The following is a 26879-nucleotide window of genomic DNA, read 5'->3' as shown; positions in this document are numbered from 1 at the left end:
AGATACTGTATAGCAGATCAATAGCAAGAATCTTCACTATGGCAAAATCTCACTACTGCTCTAGCACTGGTGATTGGGCAGATATAAATAGACAATGCCAGGCAGGGCTAGGTGGAGGACATAGTAGAGACATGTGCACTAGCCCTTTAAGTTGCAACTAGAGCATGTGCATAGCCCCTATGGGTAAAGCCACACACTGGTGCCACGGGGGTACAAGGAATACCTGATCACTGTGACACCAGGGCACCGTTAGCCTATACACAGTCCGAGGTTGAAGACAGCTTCTCCTGGGCCAGGCACTGGGAGTAAAGAAACACACAGACGTCGGGTTACGGATAACTGCATTTTACTGAGCAGGGTGCAGATGTTATTACACGCCAACAATATAGTAGAGAGTATGCAGGGTAAGCCCTTGGGAGCCCTGTGGCCTTGCTGGGACTTATGGTGCTTTTAACCCAATTGATCAATACTGACTTAATATGAGACTGAAAATTGGTCCAGGTCACTAGGGTTCTGACAAGGTCCTGTGACTTTCTCTGCCAGGCTTAAATTTCTTCTATGCGGGGGGTCCTTGCAGAATGACTGGATAAGACTTGAGATTAGATTTGTCCTGGAGCTTCTCCACATACAGCTCACACCTTTACCACACTTAACTCAGCTCTCTACTAACTCTGAACATGGGGCAACTCCCCCCCCCCCACACTCTATATAGCTAGCAATTTAGGGGTTCCCATTGGCAGGCAGGGTCACATGGGCTTGCACTGCTCCACACTCTTAAAGGTACAACACATATACATAACAGATAACACAGTACTTATGAAAAATATATTAACCATTTGATAAAGTGCTTTAACATAATAACTATAGCAACCAGTCCTTTAGTGGGCCCAACACCTGTGCTGCACGTCTGCCAGAGGAAGTCTGAAGCCCACAGGACAGCCTTTTGTGCTGGGACACCACAACTGCATCTATGGAGGAGGAAGCAAGAGGAGATAACCCAAATCATCAGATGGTGGTGAGGCAGAGGAGTCATGGCAGAGCAGCGGTGGTGAGTGCGGTGACAACTTTTGGTAGGTGCTGACCACTGGAATTACAATATGTGTCCTTGCATGCGTGTGTGCTTTTTATGGCACTATTATTTAAGCTGGTTACATCAGAATGGCATCGGCACTGGGTGGGAGGCAGGTGAGTACAGTATTTAATTTCTCACACCACCCTGAGGTTTTCTAAGAATAACATTAAAGGGGTTACCCAGCCGATAAATTGTGTATTACCGGAGCTCCCATTGACAGCACATAGAGTGTGTGTCACCTGACGTTCCGTGCATATAATAAGCAGGGACCTCATAAGGCTAAGTTTGTACTTGTTTTTTTGTGCTGCATTTTTTGGATAGAAAAAAACGCATGTTAAAACACCTGAAAAAACACCAGTACAATTTCCTGCGTTTTTTCTGGCGTTTTTTTCTTGCATTTTTTCATTTGTGTGGAAATTGCACCTTGGCAGTTTTTTTTGGTACTCAAAATTTGTTGTATACCAAAAAAAATTAATAAATAAAGGATGCGGCAGTGATGGAAAAAAATGTATTAAACGAAATGTATATATTTTATAAAAAAATGTTTTATTATTTTTTAATAAAGTGTGTGTGTTTCAATTTTTTTCTCAAATTTTTTTAATTTTTTTTTAGGTAGTACTACTACTCCCAGCATGGAACAGACTGTTCCATGATGGGAGGAGTAGTACCTATACTATAGACATTTGCCCCGGGTGTCAGTCCTGACACCCGATGCGATCGTCCATAATATAGCAGAAATGCGGCTCTATACAGCGCTCACATCTCTGCTCTGTACTCCCGCCAGTGATGTGAATAGAACATCACTCATTCATATTTTCTGCCCAGAGCTGTGATTGGCCGGATGGTTGCAGCCAATCACAGCTCTGAGGGAAATATGAATGAATGGCCAAGTATAGTGCAGAGATGCGAGCGCTGTATACAGCCGCTCTGCATCTCTGCTATAGACAAGACGATCACAGCGGATGTCAGTAGTGATACCCGCTGTCATCTTTCCTTAACTGCAAGTACTACTACTCCCAACATGGAGCACACTCTGCTCCATGCTGGGAGCTGTAGTACCTGCATTAACAGACAGATCTCAGCGAGGGTAACTTCTGACACCCGCTGCGATCTGTCTATTAATGCAGGTACTACAGCTCCCAACATGAAGCAGAGTGTGCTCCATATTGGGAGTAGTAGTACCTGGAGTTAAGGAAAGAGCACAGTGGATGTCACTACTGACACCCGCTGTGATCCTCCTGTATAATGTATAGATGCAGCGGCCGCTCTTCTATGGTCCCCTGCACTGACGTATATATACACCTAGTCATATTTCCCACAGAAAGTTGGTATTGGCTGGAACCATCTGGCCAATCACAGCTCTCTGTGGGAAATATGAATATGTGTATATATACGGCAGTGCAGGGGGCCATAGAAGAGCGGCCACATCTATACATTATACAGGAGGATCACAATGGGCGATCTGTCAATTTGTATAGGTACTACTACTTCCATCATGGAACAGTGTGTTCCATGCTGGGAGTAGCAGTACTACCTAAAAAATGTAAAAAATAAAGAAAAAAGTGAAAAACATACATACACTACATTTTTATTATTGTCGGCTACATTTTTAGGTCCCCGCTCACCCACATGAATTGATCCTTGTTTAACCCGATAACAACCACGGACGAGTATAGACGTCCAGGTTGGCGGGCGTTCCCGCACCTGGACGTCTATACTCGTCCATTATTCTCGTGGGTGCTGCCCAGTGCACCCACGAGATCGCGGCAGGGACTCGGCTGTATCACACAGCCGGGACCCTGCTGCACTGCCAGGACCGAAGTAAACTTCGGTCCCGGCAGTTTTAACCCTTACAGCCGCGGTCGGAAGTGACCGCGGGCTGTAAGTGTTATGACAGAGGGAGGGAGCTCCCTCTGTCTCCTCTGCAGCACCCCGTATCGCGATCGCGGGGTGCTGTGTGTGGCCGCGGCTGGCCGGGGCCTGCCGCACTGCCGGGAGTGAAGTTCACTTCACTCCCGGCAGTTTAACTCTTACAGGTGCGGTCAGAAGTGACCGCGCGCTGTAAGGAGTTCTGACAGAGAGAGGGGGCTCCCTCTGTCTCTCCTGCAGCACCCCGCAGCGCGATCGCGGGGTGCTGTGTGTGGCCGCACTGTCGGGAGTGAAGTTCACTTCACTCCTGACAGTTTAACCCCTACAGCCGCGGTCAGAAGTGAGCTCCCTCTGTCTCTCCTGCAGCACCCCGGAGCATCGCGGGGTGCTGCTCCATACCTGGGCAGCCGGGGGTCCTACAAAGACCCCCAGGTCTGCCCTGGGTATTGCCTGCTAGTGAAATATGCTGCCTGCTAGTGAAAACTGGCAGGCAGCATATAACTGCAATGCTTTGTAATACTAAGTATTCCAAAGCATTAAAAAGTGTAAAAATAAATAAATAAATAAAATAAAAGTGTAAAAATAAATAAAAATGTAATAAAAGTGTAAAATATATATATATATATATATATATATATATATTAAAAATACATTTATTAAATGAATCTAATAAAAAAAAAGCATAATGTGTAGGATCGCATTGGCGGACATCTGCAGCATGTAATATGCTGCGGATGTCCGCCACGTGATCCTACACATTATGCAGCAGTCACGGTAATGAGCTCACTGCTGCGGCTGGGTAGCTTTGTGCGTCCACTCATAGCGGCGGATTTTCCGTCAGCAGTCATGAGCGGACACACTGAGCTACCCAGACGCAGCAGTAATGGATATATTCGCCATGAGCGGGTGCTTATTCCCACAACATGGCGGATATATCCATCAGGAGCCTTAACTGTCACAGACAGACACGTTATACTGCCAGCCGACCAGCCAATAACTTGTAGGGGTGCGGTATATAAATGGAGTCACTTGTGGGGGTGGGGGTACTGTTCTGCCCTGAAAGCCAAATGGCGCTCCTCTCCTTCTGAGTCCTACCACGCGGCCAAGGAACCATATATGGCCAAAGCGGGGGTATTTCCGAACATGGGACAAGCAGCTAAATAAAATATAGGGTGCATTTCTTTCAATATCAGAAGTGATGTACAAAAAATATGCCCCCCAAATGATGCATTTGTGAAAAATTGCAATTTTCTAATTTTTAACACTGACTTTGTAATAATTCCTGCCAAAAAACTATGGTGTTAAAATACTCACTGTACCCCCTAGCGAATACCTTGAGGGGTCTAGTTTTTAAAATGGGGTCATTTGGGGGGGTGTTCCTATGTTCTACTACCTTTTAATTTCTGCAAACCTTGCATAGCACATAAAAAAAGATGTACTTTTCAAATTTTCTAAATTTCAAGTTAAATTGTTAGGCTTCTAACTAATTTAAAATGTTAATTAAAAACTAAAAAATGACATCAAAATAAAGTAGATATCTGAAAGTATAAGTTTCATAAACTATTTGGTCAGTAAGTATAAATATATGCACCCTATTAGTGTTAAAATAGCAAAAAATCTTAATTTTTTGTAAAAATTTCATGATTTTTTGCATTGTAAATAAAAATTACAAATTATATCGGCTTACTTTTACTATGTACATGAAGGACGACTTGTGACAAAAAAACAATGTCAGAATTATCGTGATTGGCAAAACGTTACCAGAGTTATTCTCTAATAAAGACAGACATCCCCGATTTGAAAAAACAGGCCTGGTCTTTCAGGGGGGTACAGGTTTATTTGCATTGGTCCTTAAGGGGTTAAAAGTAATATAAATGTTGTTATAAAAAAGATACATTTCGTTAGATACAATTTTTTTATTCACTACTGTATCTTTTTTTTTTTTTTTTTTAATGGTACCCCACAAAATGTTATGAAAAAAAGGTATCTCCATCACTTTTTTAGATCGCTAAAGTCCAAAAAAGAATAAAAACCTCCAGCAAAAACGCCAAAGTTAAAACCCACATATTGTTTTTCTTGGTGTTTTTTCACTCCCATAGCTACGATTTTGACTAAAAAAATCGCCAGTGGCTCAACATGCTGCGATTACCAAAGATCTGAAAAACGCCAAAAAAGGGTGAAAAAACGCCAAAAGGATTTAAAAAAAACGCCAAAGTGAAAAACGCCAAGTGGAATAAGAATTTAGCGATTTCTCATTGATTTACAGCTAACATCTGGCCACAGCGTTTTTTTGGCTCAAAAAAAAAAAAAAAAAAACGCCATGCGGCAAAATTGCCGTTTTTCTTGGCGTTTCTCCCCCCCCAAAAAAACAAGTGGAATTCCAGCCTTATGGAGATTGCTGGGGGGGGGGGGGGTCCCTGTGGTTGAACCCCCCGCCGCGATTAGTCACTTATCCCCTATCCTTTGGAAAGGGTATATGTTTTTTTTTTTTGACTGGCTAACCCAAAATCCAAAATACAATTTAATATTTCCAAATGCATTTTTATGCTACATAAAAAACACTCAACTCCAGGGTAGGAGACCACTACACATTAATAAAACCATTTTCAAAAGAATCATTTTAGAATGCTATTAGAGTGACTGGAAGCCAGGACAATTAGGACAGCAAATAATAGCTCTAAATATCTATTGTAAAATTCTGACACAAAAAGCCCGAGCCCCACACTGTGCAACTAATAGCAGGTCACAGGCTGAACTTCAGAATGAGAGAGATGGAAAAATCCAACCAGACGCTGAATACAAGCCCCAAACCTATTCAAGGCCAGATCCCTCCACACTATACCGCCGAAATGCCAGCCGCCGCAGGAGGGATGACACAGACAATAAGGTAGAGCCACTACTCTGAAAGGAGAATGTAGAAAATATCCAGCCAGCGAAGCATTGCCTCCGAATACACTCTACTTACTTCAGATCTTTTAATGTGAATGTTTTCTACTGGTTTTATCCTCGGCTCTAATCAAAAGCCAGACTTTTACATTATTACGACGCATAAAGAACTACAGTGGTCCCTCAACATACGATGGTAATCCGTTCCAAATGGACCATCGTTTGTTGATCCGTGCAATGTAAAGTATAGGACAGTGGTCTACAACCTGCGGACCTCCATTTGTTGCAAAACTACAACACCCAGCATGCCCGGACAGCCGTTGGCTGTCCGGGCATGCTGGGAGTTGTAGTTTTGAGCAAGTGAAGAAAAGGTAGTCCAGCAGTCCCTTAAAAACGTAGATCCTTTATTGAACTTTTTCTTAAAAATGCAGAGCACACACCATGGTGGTGATCAAGACCGCGCGTTCGAAACGCGTCCATAGGAGTCGTTTGCTGACCAGGTGAAGGTGCATGGTGTGTGCTCTGCATTTTTAAGAAAAAGTTCAATAAAGGATCTATGTTTTTAAGGGACTGCTGGACTACCTTTTCTTCATTTGCTGACGAGTATCAAGCCTGGCCGGGCTCGAGTCCTTGCAGACCGTGGAGGAGGTGAGCTGAGAGAACTTTATTTCTTACTGAGTTGTAGTTTTGCAACATCTGGAGGTCCGCAGGTTGAAGACCACTGGTATTGGAGGTTATACTCACGTGTCCCCGCCGCTCCGGACCCATCACCGCTTGTCACCGCTGCCCTGGATGTCGCCTTCCATCGCTGTCGCCGCGTTCCCGAGGTGTCCCCGACGCTCCGGCAAGGCCTCTGCTTCCCTGGCATCCTCGCTCTCCGTCGCCGTCATCACGTCGTTACGCACACGCCGCTCCTATTGGATGACGGGACGATGTGCGCAGCGACGTGATGACGACGACGGAGAGCGCCGCGATGCAGCGGATCCCGAAGAGGACGCGCCGGAGCCCCGAGGACAGGTAAGTGATCCTCACCGGACCACACGGGGCACCGTAAACGGCTATCCGGTGGCAGCTGAAGCAGTCTGCGCTGCCGGATAGCCGTTTATGCGATGGCCCCGACATACAAAAGCATGTTGAAATTATCATATGTCGGGGCCATCGTAGGTCGGGGGGGGTCACTGTACTAACAAATGAGGAAAGTAACAGAATATATTGGGGGAGATTTATCAAAACCTGTCCAGAGGAAAAGTTGCCCAGTTGCCCATAGCAACCAATCAGCTCACTTCTTTCATTTTTAACAAGGCCTCTGCAAACTGAAAGAAGCGATCTGATTGGTTGCTATGGGCAACTGGGCAACTTTTCCTTTGCACAGGTTTTGATAACTCTCCCACATTGTGTTGTGGGAAATAGGTTATGCCACTGTTAATGGGGATATATGTCTATAAAAATGTTGGTATAAAATAAGATATTTTTCAGCTATTTCTCCATCTCCAGCTGTCACATTTTTTCCCGCACTCAGAAGCACTGTACCCTGCCCGCTTGCTCACAATTCCTCGTGTCCTGGGTAAGTTTTTCATGTTCTAACAGCCTCCATACTGTGATCAGTCATACGAAAAGGTCTATTGAGCACCCTGTCCCATAGACATAGCAGCAGAATGGTTAGGACATTATAACTTGTATACAGAGAAAGTCACCCCACATGTATGACCCATAGCCGCATCGCTTTCAGTGAGTCCAGTGTATCTGAATAGATACAGACAGCCAGATATACCGTTAGGCTACGTTCACACGGAGTAAATCAAGAGTAATTCACGTCGAAACATTTTCGGGGCAGAAAAAATAATTTTATTTTCGCTCGCAATTCGCGTGGAATTGCACACTGAATTGCGCGCAGAAATGGGGTAGAAAGAAGTGAAGGGTTTTTCAGCCATTTCTGCGCGGAATTTGTCGGGCGGAATTTTTTTTTCACCATTGACTTCTATTGATTTCTGCTAGCGGATAATGTGTCCTCTTTACTCAGGGTCTGATGTCCGTAACCTACCCCTCACAAGGCCATAAATGACTGGCACAGGCAATCATTTCGCTGGACTGGGAGGACGGTCGCAGCTTTTATTATAATATATAACCCTTCAAAACTTGTTAAAAAGACCGCTTAGAGGTTAAAGGGGTACTCTGCCCCTAGACATCTGTCTGATCGCGGAGACCCCTGCGATCTCTGCTGCAGCACCCCAGATATCCGGTGCACGGAGCAAACTTCACTCCGTGCCGGATACAGTAACTGGCAATGCGGGGCGGAGGCTTGTGACGTCACAGTCACGCCCCTTCATTTGCAAGTCTATGGGAGAGCGTGTGACGGTTGTCACGCCCCCTCCCATAGACTTACATTGAGGGTGCGTGGCCGTGACTTCACAAGCTGGGTGCGGCCGTGACGCCTTGAGCCTCTGGCGATGCACCCGACACTCTAAACGAACGCCGGGTGCCGCATGGAGATCACAGAGTTAACCAGCGGCGGGGACCCCGCGATCAGACATCTTATCCCCTATCATTTGGATAGGGGATAAGATGTCTAGGGGTGGAGTACCCCTTTAAGTCTTTTAACTTTCACCACTTTTATGACCAAAGTAGTGGGCCAGTCACTGGCATTAATAGCAGGCATGTCCAACTTCAGCCTCCCGTATGGTTTTGGTACCACTCTCCTCCGCCAGCTTTGACTTCCAAAAGAAGCGCGTATCACTCTACACAATAAAACAACACAGCTGAGTGATAAACACACCAACGTCCAAAAGATGCAGTACGTCTGATAATATAAAATATAATTATTATTTTTTTATAATAATAATTTGCAAGATCCCTGGATAGATAAAGTGAGTATTTTTTCTTTGGCTAGCTGGAATTCTATCTATGTTGCTTGATTCAACATTGCTGTGGTCATACAGCTACAGATTCGTGCTGGCATATTAAAGGGGTACTCCCCTGGAAAACAATTTGTTTTTTAAATCAACTGGTACCAGAAAATGTAGCAGATTAGTAAATGACTTTATTTAAAAATCTTAATCCTTCCAGAACTTATCAGCTGCTATATGCTCCACAGGAAGTTATGTTCTTTTTGAATTTCCTTTCTGTCTGACCACAGTGCTCTCTGCTGAGACCTCTGTCCATTTTAGGAACTGTCCGCAGCAGGATAGGTTTGCTATGGGGATTTGCTCCTACTCTGGACAGTTCCTAAAATGGACAGAGGTGTCAGCAGAGAGCACTGTGGTCAGACAGAAAGGAAATTCAAAAAGAAAAGAACTCCCTCTGTAGTATATAGCAGCTGATAAGTACTGGAAGGATTAAGATTTTTAAATAGAAATAATTTGCAAATCTGTTTAACTTTCTGGCACCAGTTGAATTAAAAAAAAAAGTTTTCCAGTGGAGTACCCCTTTAAGCCAGTGGAACCCTGAGGTGAGCAGAACTTTTGCTCGATGTGTGGTGTCCCAGTACCAAAGGCTGTCCTCTGGCTTTGGACTTCCTTAGGCAGACCTGCAGCATAGGTGTTGGGACCACTGAGGGACTTATTGCTGTTGGTTATGTCCCAGCACTTTGCTAAAGTTAATATATTTTTATAATGCTCATGGTATGTTATTTCTATAAATGTTATTTATGTGTGTTATGGTACCTTTAAGAGAGGAGCAGGTCACCCCATGTGACCCTGCCTGCCAATGGGAAAACCTAAATTCTTTAGTGTATAGTGTATTAGGGAAGGAGTTGCCCCAGTTCAGCCTAGAGGTGTGAGCAGAGCTCCAGTGTGGTAAAGGTGTCAGTTTTGTGGAGAAGCTCTAAGGGAAGGCCCTGATGAAATCTATCTTTTGCACGGTGGAAGTTCATGCCCTGGCGGAGAAAGATAAGAGACCTTGACAGAACCTTAGCTACCATGATCAATCTTCAAGTCAGTATCTTCATTCTCTCAAGTCAGTATGAATTGATTGGGTGAAAGCACCACAAGTCTCAGCAAAACAACAGGGCTCTCAAGGGGTTACGCTGCATTCTCTCACTCTGCAACATACTGTCTGTGTATTACCATCTGCACCCTGCTCAGTAAAGACAGTTATCATTAACCTGACATTGGTGTGTTCCTTTACTCCCCGTGTCTGGCCCAGGAGAAGCTGTCTCCAACCGTGAATAGGCTAACGGTGCCCTGGTGTCACGAAATGACAAGGTATTTCCTAGCACCCCAGTGGTTACACAGATGCATGTTCTATTAGTCATGAATAAAGGACACTTGAGTCTGAAACATATTGGTCCCATTTGTAAGGAGGGGGATATCTTTGTTGTGCTACAAAAATTTAACTCTGGATAAAAAAAAGTGAGTATTTTTTATTTGACAAGTTGTATTTCTATCTACTGTATGTAAGCTTCTTGTATGTTGATACCATGGTTCCTCTGAGGGGCCTCACAACCGGCAGGCTACTACCCTTCTCAGGAATACCCACAGTGAGAACATACAGTGTTTGTATCACCCACCCTTGAATTTGAGTGGTCTCTGGCTAAGCATGGTCAATACAGTTTGAGTCCAAAGTCTATCTAGTATGCCTCTCTTTAGAGTGGCACTTTACCTTTAGCTCACAGAACAGCACACATATCAACTTGACCAGGAATCCTCTATACACATGTGGTGAGCTTGTGGGGATGTAGGGTAGGAAGGGTGTAGCTGTGCAGTGATGAAAGGGTGTTGGATTAACCTTGAACTGTCGTGACGCCAGGGTGCGGGTTCTTCCTCTATATATATATATATATATATATATATATATATATATATATTTATCCTACCGCCACCCGTCCCAGGAACGATAGGGAGGAATAAAGGATTGTCCCCAACTGGAGGTTTAGTAAATTGTAAATAACTTTACTGCAACTTTTATGCAGGTTAACAGTAGTAACAGTCTTTACAGATGACCGGACTTTAAGTTCCTCACAGTTGGTTGGGACCTTGTATGGAATAAGCTCTGAGGCTTGCTTTACGCTGTTCCACTGAATTTAGGGTTTGGTTTTAGGTTCAGTAGTCCCGTAGGATTAGGATTGAGTTAGATTGAGATCATGGTTTTGTATTCGTTTGAAGTTAGCAGGCTTCAGGCCTAGATTTGTCTTGAAGGTATACACAGAGCTCCGCTCGTTGTCATATCCCAAGGGAAAGAGAGGGAAAGAGAGCGATGATTCGGTAACAGCGCCCTTATATGGCAAGGGGCAGACTCATAGCTTATTGGTTCCCACCAACTGTCAGTCCTTTCACTAAGCATTGTGGTACATCATGTGACCCACTCACGTGACCTGAAAGGTCCTTAACCCCTTAAGGACTCAGCCCATTTTGGCCTTAAGGACTCAGACAATTTAATTTTTACGTTTTCATTTTTTCCTCCTCGCCTTCTAAAAATCATAACTCTTTTATATTTTCATCCACAGACTAGTATGAGGGCTTTTTTTTTTGCGCGTCCAGTTGTCCTTTGTAATGACATCACTCATTATATCATAAAATGTATGGCGCAACAAAAAAACACTATTTTTGTGGGGAAATTAAAACGAAAAACGCAATTTTGCTAATTTTGGAAGGTTTTGTTTTCACGCCGTACAATTTATGGTAAAAATGACATGTGTTCTTTATTCTGAGGGTCAATACGATTAAAATGATACCCATTATTATATACTTTTATATTATTGTTGCGCTTAAAAAAAATCACAAACTTTTTAACCAAATTAGTACTGTCACGATGCCGGCTGGCAGGTAGTGGATCCTCTGTGCCAGAGAGGGATTGGCGTGGACCGTGCTAGAGGATCGGTTCTAAGTCACTACTGGTTTTCACCAGAGCCCGCCGCAAAGCGGGATGGTCTTGCTGCGGCGGTAGTGACCAGGTCGTATCCCCTAGCAACGGCTCAACCTCTCTGGCTGCTGAAGATAGGCGCGGTACAAGGGAGTAGACAGAAGCAAGGTCGGACGTAGCAGAAGGTCGGGGCAGGCAGCAAGGATCGTAGTCAGGGGCAACGGCAGGAGGTCTGGAACACAGGCTAGGAACACACAAGGAAACGCTTTCACTGGCACTAAGGCAACAAGATCCGGCGAGGGAGTGAAGGGGAAGTGAGGTGATATAGGGAAGTGCACAGGTGTAAACACTAATTGGAACCACTGCGCCAATCAGCGGCGCAGTGGCCCTTTAAATCGCAAAGACCCGGCGCGCGCGCGCCCTAGGGAGCGGGGCCGCGCGCGCCGGGACAGAACTGACGGAGAGCGAGTCAGGTACGGGAGCCGGGGTGCGCATCGCGAGCGGGCGCTACCCGCATCGCGAATCGCATCCCGGCCAGAGGCGGTATCGCAGCGCCCCGGGTCCGTGGAACCGACCGGAGCGCTGCAGTGAGAGGAGTGTAGCGAGCGCTCCGGGGAGGAGCGGGGACCCGGAGCGCTCGGCGTAACAGTACCCCCCCCCTTGGGTCTCCCCCTCTTCTTGGAGCCTGAGAACCTGAGGACCAGACTTTTGTCCAGGATATTGTCCTCAGGTTCCCAGGACCTCTCTTCTGGACCACAACCCTCCCAATCCACTAAAAAGAAGGTTTTCCCTCTGACCTTTTTAGATGCTAAAATTTCTTTGACGGAGAAGATGTCCGAGGAGCCGGAGACAGGAGTGGGGGGAACGGATTTGGGAGAGAAACGGTTAATGATAAGTGGTTTAAGAAGAGAAACATGAAAGGCATTAGGAATACGAAGAGAAGGAGGAAGAAGAAGTTTGTAAGAGACAGGATTAATCTGGCGCAAAATCTTGAAAGGACCAAGATAGCGTGGTCCCAACTTATAGCTAGGGACACGGAAGCGGACATATTTGGCGGAGAGCCATACCTTGTCTCCAGGGGAAAAAATGGGAGGAGCTCTTCTTTTCTTATCCGCGAATCTCTTCATGCGTGAAGAAGCCTGTAAGAGAGAATTTTGGGTCTCTCTCCATATGATGGAAAGATCACGAGAAATTTCATCCACAGCGGGCAGACCAGAGGGCAAGGGGGTAGGGAGGGGGGGAAGAGGGTGACGGCCGTACACCACGAAAAACGGGGATTTGGAGGAAGATTCAGAGATTCTGAAATTATACGAGAATTCGGCCCAAGGTAGAAGATCTGCCCAGTCATCCTGGCGGGAGGAAACAAAATGTCGTAAATAGTCACCCAAGATCTGGTTAATTCTTTCTACTTGTCCATTGGATTGAGGATGGTATGCAGAAGAAAAATTTAATTTAATCTTGAGTTGTTTACAGAGAGCCCTCCAGAATTTAGACACAAATTGGACGCCTCTATCCGAGACGATCTGCGTAGGCAACCCGTGAAGACGAAAAATGTGTACAAAAAATTGTTTAGCCAACTGAGGCGCTGAAGGAAGACCAGGAAGAGGGATGAAATGTGCCATTTTGGAGAATCGATCAACGACCACCCAAATAACAGTGTTGCCATGGGATGGGGGTAAGTCAGTAATAAAATCCATACCAATCAGAGACCAAGGTTGTTCGGGAACAGGCAGAGGAAGAAGAAAACCAGCGGGCTTCTGGCGAGGAGTCTTATCCCGGGCACAGATAGTGCAGGCTCGCACAAAGTCCACCACATCAGTCTCTAGAGTCGGCCACCAATAGAAGCGAGAGATGAGTTGCACAGATTTCTTGATGCCCGCATGACCTGCGAGATGGGAGGAGTGACCCCATTTGAGGATTCCGAGGCGTTGGCGTGGAGAAACAAAGGTCTTTCCTGGAGGAGTTTGCCTGATGGAGGCTGGAGAAGTGGAAATCAGGCAGTCAGGAGGAATGATGTGTTGAGGAGAGAGTTCAATTTCAGAAGCATCTGAGGAACGAGAGAGAGCATCGGCCCTAATGTTCTTATCAGCAGGCCGAAAGTGAATTTCAAAATTAAATCGGGCAAAGAACAGAGACCACCTGGCCTGACGAGGATTCAGCCGTTGGGCAGACTCGAGGTATGAGAGGTTCTTGTGATCGGTGTAAATAATAACTGGAAATCTTGATCCCTCCAGCAGATGCCTCCATTCCTCAAGTGCTAATTTAATGGCTAGAAGCTCTCGATCCCCGATGGAGTAGTTCCTCTCCGCCGGAGAGAAGGTCCTAGAAAAAAACCCACAAGTAACAGCATGCCCGGAAGAGTTTTTTTGTAGAAGGACAGCTCCAGCTCCCACTGAGGAGGCATCAACCTCCAATAGGAAGGGTTTAGATGGGTCAGGTCTGGAGAGCACGGGAGCCGAAGAGAAGGCAGACTTGAGTCGTTTAAAGGCGTCTTCCGCTTGAGGAGGCCAAGACTTGGGATCGGCATTTTTTTTGGTTAAAGCCACAATAGGAGCCACAATGGTAGAAAAATGTGGAATAAATTGCCTGTAATAATTGGCGAACCCCAAAAAACGTTGGATGGCACGGAGTCCGGAGGGGCGTGGCCAATCTAAGACGGCAGAGAGTTTATCTGGATCCATTTGTAGTCCCTGGCCAGAGACCAAGTATCCTAGAAAAGGAAGAGATTGGCATTCAAACAGACATTTCTCAATTTTAGCATAGAGTTGATTGTCACGAAGTCTCTGAAGAACCATACGGACATGCTGGCGGTGTTCTTCTAGATTGGCCGAAAAAATTAGGATATCATCAAGATATACAACAACACAGGAGTATAACAGATCACGAAAAATTTCATTAACAAAGTCTTGGAAGACAGCAGGGGCGTTGCACAGGCCAAAGGGCATGACCAGATACTCAAAGTGTCCATCTCTGGTGTTAAATGCTGTTTTCCACTCATCCCCCTCTCTGATGCGGATGAGGTTATAGGCGCCTCTTAAGTCCAATTTAGTAAAGATGTGGGCACCTTGGAGGCGATCAAAGAGTTCAGAGATGAGGGGTAAGGGGTAGCGGTTCTTAACCGTGATTTTATTAAGTCCGCGGTAGTCAATGCAAGGACGTAGAGAGCCATCTTTTTTGGACACAAAGAAAAATCCGGCTCCGGCAGGAGAGGAGGATTTACGGATAAAGCCCTTTTTTAGATTCTCCTGGACGTATTCAGACATGGCAAGAGTCTCTGGGGCAGAGAGAGGATAAATTCTGCCCCGGGGTGGAGTAGTGCCCGGGAGGAGGTCGATAGGACAATCATAAGGCCTGTGAGGAGGTAGAGTCTCCGCTTGTTTTTTGCAGAAAACATCCGCGAAGTCCATATAGGCCTTAGGGAGACCGGTTACTGGAGGAAGCACAGAGTTACGGCAAGGGTTACTGGGAACCGGTTTTAGACAGTCCTTGGAACAAGAGGGCCCCCAACTCTTGATCTCCCCAGTGGACCAATCCAGGGTTGGGGAATGAAGTTGAAGCCAGGGAAGTCCAAGGAGAATTTCCGAGGTGCAATTGGGGAGGACCAAAAGTTCAATCCTCTCGTGATGAGATCCGATGCTCATTAGAAGGGGCTCCGTGCGGAAACGTATGGAACAGTCCAATCTTTCATTGTTTATACAATTGATGTAAAGGGGTCTGGTGAGACTGGTCACTGGGATGTTGAACCTGTTGACGAGAGAGGCCAAAATAAAATTTCCTGCAGATCCAGAGTCCAAGAAGGCCACAGAAGAGAAGGAGAAGGCAGAGGCAGACATCCGCACAGGCACAGTAAGACGTGGAGAAGCAGAGTGGACATCAAGGATTGTCTCACCTTTGTGCGGAGTCAGGGTACGTCTTTCCAGGCGGGGAGGGCGGATAGGACAATCCCTCAGGAAGTGTTCGGTACTAGCACAGTACAGGCAGAGGTTCTCCATGCGGCGTCGTGTCCTCTCTTGAGATGTCAGGCGAGACCGGTCGACCTGCATAGCCTCCACGGCGGGAGGCACAGGAACAGATTGCAGGGAACCAGAGGAGAGAGGAGCCGAGGAGAAGAAACGCCTCGTGCGAACAGAGTCCATATCTTGGCGGAGCTCCTGAAGCCTTTCGGAAAAACGCATGTCAATGCGAGTGGCTAGGTGAATAAGTTCATGAAGATTAGCAGGCATTTCTCGTGCGGCCAGAACATCTTTAATGTTGCTGGATAGGCCTTTTTTAAAGGTCGCGCAGAGGGCCTCATTGTTCCAGGATAATTCAGAAGCAAGAGTACGGAATTGTACGGCATACTCGCCAACGGAAGAATTACCCTGGACCAGGTTCAACAGGGCAGTCTCAGCAGAAGAGGCTCGGGCAGGTTCCTCAAAGACACTTCGAATTTCCGAGAAGAAGGAGTGTACAGAGGCAGTGACGGGGTCATTGCGGTCCCAGAGCGGTGTGGCCCAAGCCAGGGCTTTTCCAGACAGCAGGCTGACTACGAAAGCCACCTTAGACCTTTCAGTGGGGAACTGGTCCGACATCATCTCCAAGTGTAATGAACATTGGGAAAGGAAGCCACGGCAAAGCTTAGAGTCCCCATCAAATTTATCCGGCAAGGATAGTCGTAGTCCAGAAGCGGCCACTCGCTGCGGAGGAGGTACAGGAGCTGGCGGAGGAGATGGTTGCTGGAGCTGTGGTAGTAACTGTTGTAGCATAACAGTCAGTTGAGACAGCTGTTGGCCTTGTTGCGCAATCTGTTGTGACTGCTGGGCGACCACCGTGGTGAGGTCAGCGACAACTGGCGGAACTTCAGCGGGATCCATGGCCGGATCTACTGTCACGATGCCGGCTGGCAGGTAGTGGATCCTCTGTGCCAGAGAGGGATTGGCGTGGACCGTGCTAGAGGATCGGTTCTAAGTCACTACTGGTTTTCACCAGAGCCCGCCGCAAAGCGGGATGGTCTTGCTGCGGCGGTAGTGACCAGGTCGTATCCCCTGGCAACGGCTCAACCTCTCTGGCTGCTGAAGATAGGCGCGGTACAAGGGAGTAGACAGAAGCAAGGTCGGACGTAGCAGAAGGTCGGGGCAGGCAGCAAGGATCGTAGTCAGGGGCAACGGCAGGAGGTCTGGAACACAGGCTAGGAACACACAAGGAAACGCTTTCACTGGCACTAAGGCAACAAGATCCGGCGAGGGAGTGAAGGGGAAGTGAGGTGATATAGGGAAGTGCACAGGTGTAAACACTAATTGGAACCACTGCGCCAATCAGCGGCGCAGTGGCCCTTTAAATCGCAAAGACCCGGCGCGCGCGCGCCCTAGGGAGCGGGGCCGCGCGCGCCGGGACAGAACTGACGGAGAGCGAGTCAGGTACGGGAGCCGGGGTGCGCATCGCGAGCGGGCGCTACCCGCATCGCGAATCGCATCCCGGCCAGAGGCGGTATCGCAGCGCCCCGGGTCCGTGGAACCGACCGGAGCGCTGCAGTGAGAGGAGTGTAGTGAGCGCTCCGGGGAGGAGCGGGGACCCGGAGCGCTCGGCGTAACAAGTACGTTTATAATCCCTTTATTTTGATGACCTCTAACTTTTTTATTTTTCCGTATAAGTGGCAGTATGGGGGCTCATTTTTTGCGACATGATCTGTACTTTTTTTTGATACCACATTTGCATATAAAAAACTTTTAATACATTTTTTATAATTTTTTTTTTAATAAAATGTATTAAAAAAGTAGGAATTTTGGACTTTTTTATTTTTTTTCGTTCACGCCGTTCACCGTACGGGATCATTAACATTTTATTTTAATAGTTCGGACATTTACGCACGCGGCGATACCAAATATGTCTATAAAAAATGTTTTTTACGCTTTTTGGGGGTAAAATAGGAAAAAACGGACGTTTTATTTTTTTATTGGGGGAGGGGATTTTTCACTTTTTTTTTACTTTTACTTATACATTTTTTTACATTTTTTTTTACACTTGAATAGTCCCCATAGGGGACTATTCATAGCAATACCATGATTGCTAATACTGATCTGTTCTATGTATAGGACATAGAACAGATCAGTATTATCGGTCATCTTCTGCTCTGGTCTGCTCGATCACAGACCAGAGCAGGAGACGCCGGGAGCCGCACGGAGGAAGGTGAGGGGACCTCCATGCAGCGTTATGAATGATCGGATCCCCGCAGCAGTGCTGCGGGCGATCCGATCGTTCATTTAAATCGCGAACTGCCGCAGATGCCGGGATCTGTATTGATCCCGGCACCTGAGGGGTTAGTGGCGGACGCCCGCGAGATCGCGGGCGTCGGCCATTGCCGGCGGGTCCCTGGCTGCGATCAGCAGCCGGGATCAGCCGCGCATGACACGGGCATCGCTCCGATGCCCGCGGTTATGCTTAGGACGTAAATGTACGTCCTGGTGCGTTAAGTACCACCTCACCAGGACGTACATTTACGTCCTGCGTCCTTAAGGGGTTAAGCTTAACCTAACAGTAGGCTTAGTAGTCATGTGACCTGAGGTCCTGGAAGTATACATATATGAATTATATGCAAATTATATACACCAAACACAAAATTAAAGAAAGAAGAGGTGAACAGGGGTTATCCCACTAGGAGGATCCTACCGGTATGCAGGAACTCGGACTTACCACACAAGGTACGGTACAAAGTATGGTACCGGGACACCACACACATTTTTTGTTTCTCTATCCACTGGGGCTTTTACTTGCAGGAGAAGGGTTACTATAGACTTTGCTTTGCTTTACAGTGTCCCACTTATATCACCATTCTTAAATGTTTATCCAACCTCAGCACGCTCTCTCTCTCTGACTTTTAGGGCCCCATTGTTGGCCAAACAAGCCAATACTGCCCTGTGTAATAAGCAAATGCTTTTGAGGGTTCCAATCTCCACCATCTTCATACAATAGTTGCTTGGGTCTCACTTTATCGCAGGTGTAGTAGCCCTTGGGGGGAATATAATACAGTGGGGGTGTTGCTGAGGTATATGAGGGGTTAATTTAACCCCTGTCACTCGTGACGCCAGGGTGAGGGTTAATACGCTGAGGTAAATCTTCGGCCTATCGCCACCCTGCCCAGAAACGATAGGTGCGTGACTAAATGAATGAAGGTCCACAATAGGGATGAACTTGAACTTGTATAAACTTTACTGAAGTACTTGCAGTACATCCAATTAACAGCAACAGTCTCAGTAATACAGTCTCTATACAGCTCAGCAATGATTGACAGATGCTGCGGACCGTTAACTTATCCAAGGGTTAATAGAATTAGGAGTTGTGCAGAGATCCGTCCAGATTTAGGGGTCTATTTAGGTCCGGTGATCCCGCGAAGTTAACAGGGATTAAGATAACTCACAGTTCTGTATGGATGGCCGTTGCCACAAGGCTCTGGTCACTGCTGAAGATAGCTGCACAGATCCTCCTCTATCAGCAGCCCACGAGGAAAGAGAGAGCCTAATGGCATGGTGGGAGAACACGTCACTGGGACCTCCTAAGGTCCTAAAGCAAAACCATAGAGTTTTCCCGATCACATGACCCGCAGGTCCTGTTACGCTACAAACAGGTAGATAATTCACTATTTACACTTTTTATACTTATAACTATATAAGTATCAGATAGAACTATTATATATCTAGTGGCTAAGTGAGAGGTGAAAAGGGGAAGACTAGAAAAGAGGGACCCCGACATCCTAGGGACTCTGACTATGGGGACCTCTACACAGGTAACGTATAGGATACGGTACCAGGACACCACACAGGCTTCTGTCACACTATCTATGTGGTGGCTAATGGTGTGTTGTAGTGTACTGTTGGGTGCAGCTACAGACAGTAAATAGTTTGTGACGCCAGTAGTGTAACTCACAACACTTCCAGATAAAGCGGTTCTCCTGGGTCAGGCCCTGGGCAATAAGACACCAGATTAAGTTCACGGAAAACCAATAAAAACTTGACTGAAGAAAGTTGTTGGTAGATGTTCTAACCAAAGCAATACAGTCTTCCATCAGCAGGGCAGAACAGAGAGTTGCAGAGGTAGTCAATGGTGAAATGGCTGGGCACGCTGTGACTTGTAGTATTCTCCACTTTCTTACAACTTGACTTGACTTTCGACATAAGACAGGTTTCAGAGACAACTGACACAGACTTGCACTACAGTGCATCCACGGAATTAGCTCTCGGGTCAGAGCTGCCTGAGGCTTTCCACTCTGGTTCCTGACTAGTGCTACGGGGCCCTTGTTGGCTCTTTTGCTACTTCTTTCCGCAACTAAAGACTTTGACTTGGCATGTGCGTGAAACGCCTGTAGGTAGTGTTGTTGCTCACTTATAGAACTTTGACTCCCCCACGACTCCTCTCCTTACTCTGGACTGCATTCCTCTTTCCCTCCACTGAATTGAACTCCTGTCTCTATTAAAGGAAGGGGAAGGGTACAGCAGATATGCTTCTCCCTGCTCTGACAGGACTTCACTCACTTACTAGGAAAACTCTTCCTGTCTAGCCAGACTGAGGGATGACTCTAATTGGCCACAGCTGTTCACGTGACTCCTCTGCAGATCTCTCTTAAAGGAACAGAACCCCTATTAATAACACATTATTGGTACAAAGACATAAATAACATTAATTAATAAACAATCTATATAGTAGCACAAAACATCTTCCATGGAGATATGGGCCAAAACGGACACACCTGAAGCAACATCTGCCGGACAGGATGGGCAGTGTAATGTGTTCCGTACTGGGACATCTAGACCTGTGACTCTGGCCTCTATCTCTCATGTACATGCTGTTACACACAGAAGGCACTTAAATACTCCTGCTGCAGGCAACGTTGGGGCTTTTGACACCATATCGTCCAGTGTTGGGTCAGAGTAGGGCTGCAGAACAATGGCTTCTGCTGATCAGTCTTGGTGTTGTCTACCAACAGAAAAAAACAGAACCATTAAGTTATTGGTTTACTACACACACTAGGCTGTGCCCTTTTTGGGAATTAACTGTCTAACAGGGCAATCCAGTAATAAGTAGTGCGGCCTCATCACATACGGTGTACAGCAACAATAATAAAACAGGGCTTCTCAATGCAAACAAGACATTTTAATGTATTTAACCCCTTAAGGACCGGGGTTTTTTCCGTTTTTGCATTTTCGTTTTTTGCTCCTTGCCTTTAAAAAATCATAACTCTTTCAATTTTGCACCTAAAAATCCATATGATGGCTTATTTTTGCGCCACCAATTCTACTTTGTAATGACTTCAGTCATTTTGCCCAAAAATCTACGGTGAAACAGAAAAAAAAATCATTGTGCGACAAAATTGAAAAAAACGCAGTTTTGTAACTTTTGGGGGCTTCCGTTTCTACGTAGTACATTTTTCGGTAAAAATTACACCTTATCTTTATTCTGTAGGTCCATACGATTAAAATGATACCCTACTTTATATAGGTTTGATTTTGTCGGACTTCTGGAAAAAATCATAACTACATGCAGGAAAATTAATAAGTTTAAAATTGTCATCTTCTGACCCCTATAACTTGGAGGGGCAAGCTGTGCATAACTAGCTTGCCCCCTGACTGGTGAGCAGTTAAGGGGTTAAGAAATATACAGGCAAGGTTTTTAGCCCCCTCCCCCGCCTGTAAAAACTTGTTGGTAACTATAGGGGTATGTCCCATGGGTGGGGGGGAAGGAGCGTACCAATCAGGGGTTTAATAGTTTCCCGGGCTTTCAGGGGCCCTCCCCTGGGTATTTATAGCTGTGGTGCCTCCCTTCCCCCCTCAATCTGCCCAGGACCCGGAGTTTTGGCTGCTGGCTGGTATGTGTCTTCCTTTTATTTTTGGCCTGGATGGAGCAGGAGGGTGAGGGCTGGCATGCTCCCTTATGGCTGAGCTGGCCTCCCCTGCTGTTGCACCCAAAGCGGGTTCGGGAGGCTGGCGGACCTCTCACAGTCCCGCTCTCCTACCCACCATGGCCCCTGTGAGCCCTGTCCCGCCTGTTCCTTTTGCCCCCTTCCCTGCCCGTGGCCAAAGCCCTCTCCCCTGCCTGTGCCTGTATCCCTCCCTCCGGGCGTGCTCCTTATGAGCATGCTCTGCTGTTTTCCTTGTCCTTGTCCCCCCCCTGTCCCCCTCCTTGTCCCCTCCATTTCTTTTTCCTCTTTGCGGTCCCCATCTTCCCCCCCCCCCCCGTTCCCCTCCGTCTCTTCCCCCCCCCCCCCCTGTTCCCCCCCTGGCTTGGAGGCAGCGGCCCCTGGGGGCTGCTGCTGTTTTAACTCCCTATGCGCAAATGGACGCTTATTAACGTCCATTTGCGCTCCTTCAGATATAATGCGCATTATATCCGTGGGTCCCGGTTGCTCTTAGCAACCAGGACCCATGCTACGCCGGACATCGCCGATCGGGCAGATGTCCGGCATTACATCTTCAGATGCGGCGATCTAAGTTCATCGCCTCGTCTGAAGGTGTACTTTCAATCATCCCGGCTGCTCAGTTGGGCTGACCGGGACAATCGCGTTCTAATCGCGTTGTCCCAATCAGCTGGGACGCAGCAGGAGGGTCACTTACCTGCCTCCTGCGCGTCCGCCCGTTGATTGATTGCTCCAAGCCTGAAATCCAGGCTTGAGCAATCAATCGTTGATGGCACCGATCATTGCCATGTTGACACATGGCAAGTGATAGGTGTTAGGAGCAGTGTGTGCAAGGTTATGGCTCCTATGAAGCTATAACATTGCAAAAAAAAAAAGTATATATATAAATAAATAGAAATAAAAAATAAAAATAAATAAATAAATATATATATATATATAAATAAAAAAATAAATAAAAAATAAATAAAATAAAATAAAAAATAAATCAATAAATAAAAAAATTAATAAATAAATAAATAAAAGTGTGTATATGTGTATGTATATATATGTATAAATAAAAAAAAAAAAAAAAAAAAAAAGATAGAGGTCATTTAACCCTTCAATAATAAAAGTTTGGTTTCCCCCCTTTTCCCCATCCAAAAAAAAAAAAAAAAAGTATATATATATATATATATATATATATATATATATATATATATATAAATAAATATAAAAAATTAAATATATATATAGATATAAATAAATAAAAAAACATTTAAATTAAAATAAAATAAAAAATAAATCAATAAATAAAAAATAAATAAATCAATAAATAAAAGTGTGTATATGTGTATGTATGTATATATATGTATAACTAAAAAAAAAAAATTTATTATGTGTGTTGCAGACATGCACGTATATGGTATCTCCGCATGCGTGCATGTCTGGGGTATAACAATATGTCGTCGTTTGAAGTGTTCCGTCTATGGCGTGCATGCAAATATAAATGAATAAATCAAATAAAATAATTTTAAAATAAAATAAATAAATAAATAAAAAATTTCACTATACATGTGAAATACATAATGAATAATATTGGTAATTAATACACATATGACATTTCTGTTTAGCTTATTCGATCAATTTTTCTACCATATGTATTAATAAACGACGTTCACAAAAAAAAAAAAAAAACAATCCTAGAAAATGGCAAGGGTACTGCGGGCTCTTTCGGGTTACGGCGCAATCTATTTGAGCTCTCAGATCGTCCCCTCTCATTTACCCAGCTTCTCACCCCGACCACGCTGGCACCTCTCCCCTTACCCCCCTGCCCATTGCGTCTGCCCCCCCATCACCTCTCCGCCCCATGTTCTCAAACCCCCCCCCTGCTGCCGCTGCTGTCCTTCTTCCTCCTGCCTCTCCAATGTCCCCCGTGGAGGGGTAGTGAGTGTGGTGGCGGAGTACCCGCGACCCGGCGGTCTCCGGCGTGCCTTGTCCCACGCCTGCGGCGGAGGTGAAGTGGTTCTTCCAGCGGTTGGCTTCTCCATCTTCTGGACTTGGTGAGTGTTCTGATGCGGGGCTTGGCCCCTTCCCCAGTTAGTGTGCTTATGGCTGCGTTCTGAGCAGTGTTCGTCCTTTTGTTTCTGTGTGTATGTTGAGTTTGGTCTCTGGTTGGGAGTTGGGTACGTCTCTTCTTGGCAGGGTGCTTTGGTAGGGTATCGTTTTCTGCGGTGCGTGCTTGGGTGAGTGCTCTTTTGGCCTTATGCTCTGGGTGGCCGGGGTTTGGCGGACTTGGCTCCTGAGGCTTGTTCCTTATCCTGATTCGGTGAGTGCCGCCCAGTTACGGTTTTGTTTCTTTTGGTTTTCTCCCCCTTTGTTTGGTTTATCTCTCTGTATTTTCCCAATCTCTGGTAGGCATGGGACTTCTGTATGTCGTTTTGGGTGCTTTAGCTGATGTGTTCGGTGGTCGCTTGAGTCTCCGGGGGTAGGTTCGCATGGGTCTCTGTTTGCCTTGCCTTGTGAGTTCTTCTGTTCGTGGTGGTATTCCGGAGGGTGATTCTCCTGTTCTCTGTGCTTGTGGGGGTGTGGTTTGTTTGTTGCAAAGCTGACACTCAAATTGTGAAGCGTTCCATATTTGGTGCTCGCTTCGGCAGCACATATGTTAAAATTGGAACAATACTGAGTAGATTAGCATGGGTTCCGCATGCCGCATTGGCGTTGGTCTGCTGCTTTCCTGTGGTCGGGGTGTGATTGCGTTTTCTCTGTTTTGGTTTCTTTGGGGCTCGCTAGGTGCCCTGGTTATGGTCCTTGCTGGTTTCCTGATTGTTCCACGTGGAATATGGTTCCAGGCGGAGTTTTTTCCTCCAGGTTGTCTCTGGCCACCGAGGGTGTGTGGTATCTGTGCCCCTGCATATGTGGTGCGCTAAGGGCTGACGTTTCGGCTGGTTGGGGTTTTTCATGTGTCGTGCAGTGGACAGGCCTGCTTTCTGTCCCCCGTTGCAGCTCACGGGAAGCTCGGTCTGTTTCCGGATGTGGCCGGTTTGGTTTGTTGTTGGTGTGGTTTGGTTTCCCAGTGGTGCTGCTGGGTGGTTTAGCCCTGGGTCTTGGTAGTCAGTGGGTTTCTGCCATGCTTGGGTTTTGTTTGCGCTTTTGCCTTAGTATTGGTTGTGGGACTTTGGGTGCTTGCTGCGGCAGCTCATGTTCTGGACTTGTAACGATACTGTGTGGGTTGGCTTGGCCCCTGTGCTTGGTAGCGCTCTAATTTGGTGTTACTTTTCTTATTTTCTGGGGTGCTTTGTGTGATCGTGGCGTGTTGTCGGTCTGACATTCGGGGAGTTGTCACTGATATTACTCTTGCAGATTTCTTCTTGTGTTCGGCTTGTTGTGCCTAGTGCTTCGCTGTTTGGAGTTACGATTTATTTTGGGGCTGTGCTCCCTGGGGTCGGTATTGGGTGTTGACGCTTTGTCCCGTTTTTCTCTGGCAGTGGTTCCGGAGGTTGCTCCCTCGGGCGGAGTCGGAAGGTTTGCCTGTGTGCAGGTTTGCCTGTGGCCCGTGGGTCGTCGTGGAGTGTGGTGTGTATTTCTTGGTCCGCTTTGGTGGCTCCTGCGACTTGGTCACACTCACGGTAAGGCGTTTGCGAGTGGTTGGTTGTGTGGAGGATAGGGGATTTGTTTTTCATACCTGGAATGCCCTTTGTAGTAACCTTCCGGGCTCTGATGTTTATTCCTATTTCGTTTTCATAGGATGTGATGACAGAAGTTGACTGCTGTGTCACCTCTCCAAGGAGGTTCGAGATTTGGGCTGTGTTCTCTGTGCATCCAAATAACATTCTTAGTACATGACGCCGGGTATCTTCACCTGTTCATGTGAATCACCTTCTATTAAAAAAAAAAAATGAAAAAAAAAAAAGGAGAAAACAGGTGGGTGGCTTTCCCACTGTGCTGTGACCCAGTGGGGTGCGGTTGGCGCATGGCGGGGGGTAATTTTTTCTTTTCTACTTTGCGGTTGGTGGGAGGTGGGATGTTGGTGTGTACCTAGGGGCTGGGCCCGCGAGTGGGTGGCCTTGCAGTCGGCGACCGGTTTTTCCTATTGGTTTTGGGTCACTTGGTGGCAGCTGCGGGTCGGATTTTTGGTTGTCGCTTCTGCTTCGTTTTGCTCATCCGAGGTTTGAACTGGCTTATTTCGGGGCTATGTGGATGGGGCACTTCCTTTCTCCTCATCTGGGACTGGGGTGTCTGTTTTTTAGGTGCCTATTTTGTGCAATTCGCGAAACAGTAAAAAAAAAAAAAAATAATGATAATAATAAATAAATAAAAAGTTAAAGGCCCCCTTTTTTGTCCGAGACTGCTTCGGCGATCCAGGTAGCGCAGCTTGTGCTGCATGGGGGTCAGCGAATGACTGTTTTTTCGGGTTGTCCTCCTATTGCTTGACGGGGCGGCTGTGGGGCGCCCCCCCTTTTTTCTTTTTTGCTCCCCGCCCCCGATTATTCAGTTTCGAGTTTTTTGTCTGTTTTGGGTTTTGCTTTTCTTTGATAGGATGGGATGTTGTGAGTTTGAGATTCGCCCTCTTTTGTATCGGGGCCGGTGGAGATGGCTTGGTTTCCGGAGAGGGTAGCGCAGCGCGTGGGGCGCTGGCGATCTGCATGTTGCGTTGCTATTTTCACCCAGTTTGATGTTTCCCATATGTGTTATGTTTTGCGAGCGGTTTTCCGCAAGGTGGTGCGAGTGCTGCAGCTGCGGCTCTCTTCGGTGTATGGGCGAGTCTGAGAGATGTGTTCGCACAAGAGTTATAAAAAAAAAAAAAAGATTAATAAATAAAATGAATACAAATTCATATAAGTAATGGGTCCTGGCGGCAGGTACCTCGGTTTTCCTGGAGAGGAAATGTGTTGGGCGGATTTCCTGGAGAGGAAATGTGTTGAGCTGATTTCCTGGAGAGGAACTGTGTTGGGTGTGTCCGGGGGGCTGAGGTGGCCCCAGGTGTTGGCTATCCAGTATCTCTTGGGTGGGGGTCAGAGCCCAGTGTAGGGCTAACTGGTCTCCTCCGTGGCGGTAAGAAGACGGTGAAAGCGGGGTCAACCCGGGGTAGACCTCCACACAGGACAGTGTGGCAGCACCTCTCGGGTTGGCAAGAAGCCAATCGGTGTCTTTGTTACAGTTAAATTGTTCTTTATATAAGTAATTTTATAAATAAAGCTGTGGCCGATCCCCACCCATAAAAAAAGTTGAATTGTTGTTGTGTCAGTTATTATTTTAATTAATTATTGTAATAAGGGGGAGGGGTAGTTATAGCCTGCTAGGAGCTAATTGGGTCTCAACAGTCTTATTATTTTTCCGTGTATGGGGCGGTATGAGGGCTCATTTTTTGTGCCGTGATCTGAAGTTTTTAACAGT

At 46.4% G+C, this 26879-nt stretch overlaps 1 long non-coding RNA gene across 1 annotated transcript in view; it reads right to left on the bottom strand.

Annotated features, from left to right (window-relative positions):
• The window catches only part of LOC130361338 (uncharacterized), a 28921-nt gene extending 21851 nt beyond the window's left edge, over nucleotides 1-7070 (bottom strand). The window contains exons 1-2 of the long non-coding RNA XR_008890967.1: nucleotides 6572-7070; nucleotides 224-299 (exon numbers count right to left, since the gene is read on the bottom strand). This is a non-coding gene — a long non-coding RNA (uncharacterized LOC130361338). The remainder of the gene's footprint in view (nucleotides 1-223; nucleotides 300-6571) is intronic.
• Nucleotides 7071-26879: the final 19809 nt, after the last annotated feature.

The sequence above is a fragment of the Hyla sarda genome, chromosome 3 (assembly GCF_029499605.1).
Source record: "Hyla sarda isolate aHylSar1 chromosome 3, aHylSar1.hap1, whole genome shotgun sequence".
Lineage (NCBI taxonomy): Eukaryota > Metazoa > Chordata > Amphibia > Anura > Hylidae > Hyla > Hyla sarda.
Note: the sequence above shows the minus strand (reverse complement) of the source record. Positions and strands in the feature narration are given on the sequence as shown.